At 53.0% G+C, this 2,640-nt stretch overlaps 1 pseudogene; it reads right to left on the reverse strand.

Moving 5' to 3' along the window:
- Positions 1 to 458: 458 nt before the first annotated feature.
- LOC105532605 lies at positions 459 to 1,907 on the reverse strand (annotated as a pseudogene).
- Positions 1,908 to 2,640: the final 733 nt, after the last annotated feature.

Consider the following 2,640-nt stretch of genomic DNA (forward strand, 5'->3'; position numbering starts at 1 on the left):
ATTGGAGTCACTGAAGTTCACCTGAGGTTGATTAAGCTCCTGTTTATAATTGTAGATCATATGACTATATAAGCAAACATACCAACACTTTTTCCATATGCCAAATATTAATTCATTATATCTCAATAAAATGCATATATTTTTAAAACAAAACCAACACTTTTATTTTACTAATTAAAATATTTCACTATGGAGAGGCAACTTGGAAAATAGAAATCTCAGCTCAAGGGCAAAGGCAAACTCTCTTGAGAAAGAAGGTAGCCCAGAATCAAAGGCCAACAGCAGGTAAATGCTAGGTGAGGGAGTTATGGGGAGGGGAGGCTTCAAAACTACTCAGGGTTTTGGTTAATGGCTGGAACTTTGGCAGACCTCACAGGTAACCACAGGGCGGGCAGGCCATTCACAAAGTGGGTAGATGTTGATTCCTTCTGCGAATCTTAGATGATGCTCACAGAGCGTCACAGCTCAGGCGGTGTAGTGGGGTGTGCTGTGCTTTCTTTCCGCCTGCTCTCCTGGAAGGACAGGGCTCGGAACATAAAGCTCTGGCATCAAGGCACGCCTAAGGCTATCAGGGCTAAGAGTGGAGATAGATCTCAGGCCCCCAAACCTGGGGGAAGAGGAAGAGGAACTCCGCCCAGAAAACTTAGTTGGGAGGAGGAGTTGGAAGCACCAGAGGAGGAGGAGCTCTCATTGCTGAGGGATGGGAAGGAAGAACCTCCCAGGGGGTGAGGGTGAGGAGGCACGCATACGGACTGCATGCCAACCAGGCGGGGAAGTACGTCTTGGGACCTCAGGATCAGAAGAGCCTGAACTGCTCTGAAAGGCCAGCTGTCGTAAGCCAGCGCCATGGGAAAGAGTAGTCTCATCAGCTGAACCAGGCGGAGAGCGGCGGCTGAGAAGGGCTGATCTTCGCTGGGTGGAACGGCTCCGGAGGACAGTGCCTGGCGTCATGCTGGTGCTGTGACGAGCAGGGCTTGACCTTGCTGTGCGGCCGCGAAGGGCAGGGCATGGGGGATTGCTGCGGCGTTGGAGGGCAGGGCTTGGCCCGGATGCACCTCTGCGGAAAGCAGGGACTGGCGGGGTGGCTTGGCTGCGGAGATCATAGCCCGGCGCGGGTGCACTGCCAAGGCGAGCTGGGCCTGGCTGAGTGGCGCGGCGGGGAAGAGCAGGACCTGGCTGGGTGGTGCAGCGTCGGATGGCAGGGCCTGAACCAGATGCTCGTCTGCGGAGAGCAGGACCTGGCGGGGCGATGCGGCTTCGGCAAGCAGGGGTTGGCCCAGATGCATGGCTAAGGAGTGCAGGGCCTGGCTGCGTTGCCTGACTCGACACAGTAGCCCCGGAATGGCAACGGCTGCTGGGCTGGGACCCTGGAGAAGATGGCTGCAAAGGCCCAGGAAACAGACGCCGCCCTGGAGGCCTCTGAGCAGGGACAGTCTGGTCACAGCCAGGCTGCTTCCTATGACGGTTGTTTCCGGGTCTCTTGGTCTGGGCCGGGTGCTCCTCGGCGTGGCCAGTGGCCTTTGGGGGTGGCCCCACAGCGGCCTGGCTGTCCCCGTGGGGCATCACACATCCAAGGACTTGGTGAGGCCTGCGGCAGCCTTGGAGGTCAGAATGCCTCTTCCCCTGCACGGCAGCCATGGAGGGCAGCTGCGGGCCCTCATCCGCCACGAAAATGGCTGCGGCGGTGGCAGTGGCTGCTACGGTGTTGGAAACAGCAGGGTCGCTCCTCAGGGTGGCGCTGCCCCAGGGAGACGCGTCGCCGGAGACGGTGGGACAGAGGCGGCCAGATCTTGATTCCCGGTCCCACAGCCATCGCCAAAGACAGGGGCAACCTCCTTGTTCTGCCCTCCGACCACCGCGCCCTCCTGCTGCATCTGCTCCTTCTCCATGCCTGACTGGGTGGCCATAACGTCAGGTTTTCCCTCAGAGAGCAGGAATGCAGCTGCTAGTCAAAGTAACATGTATTTTTTAAAGACCTACAAATGTGTCTACAATTCAGGGCACCATTTTCTTGGTTTCAGTCAGAACATTTCTAATTAAGGCATAGAGAATTGGATGTTTTTCATTTAGGCAGTTACCTCTAGACCCCCAGACGCCATCACAGAGGTTGACACAGATGTAAAATGTGATAGCATGTGCATATTAACAATGGGTAAACACTGGAAGGGCCTAATGAACTATTCCTTTCCCTAATCATATCTCTCAAGTGTCGCAACCCACATACACTCAAATACTCTCTATAATTTCCAGATGTGGTAGTTAAATATGTCAAAAGTCTTGCTCTTTGTGACACTGCCTGCATCAAACTCGATCCTTTTTGTTTCATCATAGCTGCATAATGATGCCACCTTCATTTGATTTCTAATGTCTCCTCTTCATTCCTTTCGTTTGCATTGCCTGTGTCTCTACTCCTCCCTTTATTTTCAACCAGTTAAACTTTGTTGTCAGTGTGCTTTCTAGCATGTATAAGTAAATATTTTGTTGATTAGCTCAATACGTGTCATGATAGAGAGGAAGCCAGCTGGACGTCCTGGGTCCAGTCGGGACTTGGAGAACTTTTCTGTCTAGATAAAGGATTATAAATGCACCAATCAGCACTCTGTAAAAATGCTCCAATCAGCATTCTGTGTCAAGCTAAAG

This window comes from Mandrillus leucophaeus, unplaced genomic scaffold (genome assembly GCF_000951045.1).
Source record: "Mandrillus leucophaeus isolate KB7577 unplaced genomic scaffold, Mleu.le_1.0 Scaffold970, whole genome shotgun sequence".
In the NCBI taxonomy this organism is placed as follows: Eukaryota; Metazoa; Chordata; class Mammalia; order Primates; family Cercopithecidae; genus Mandrillus; species Mandrillus leucophaeus.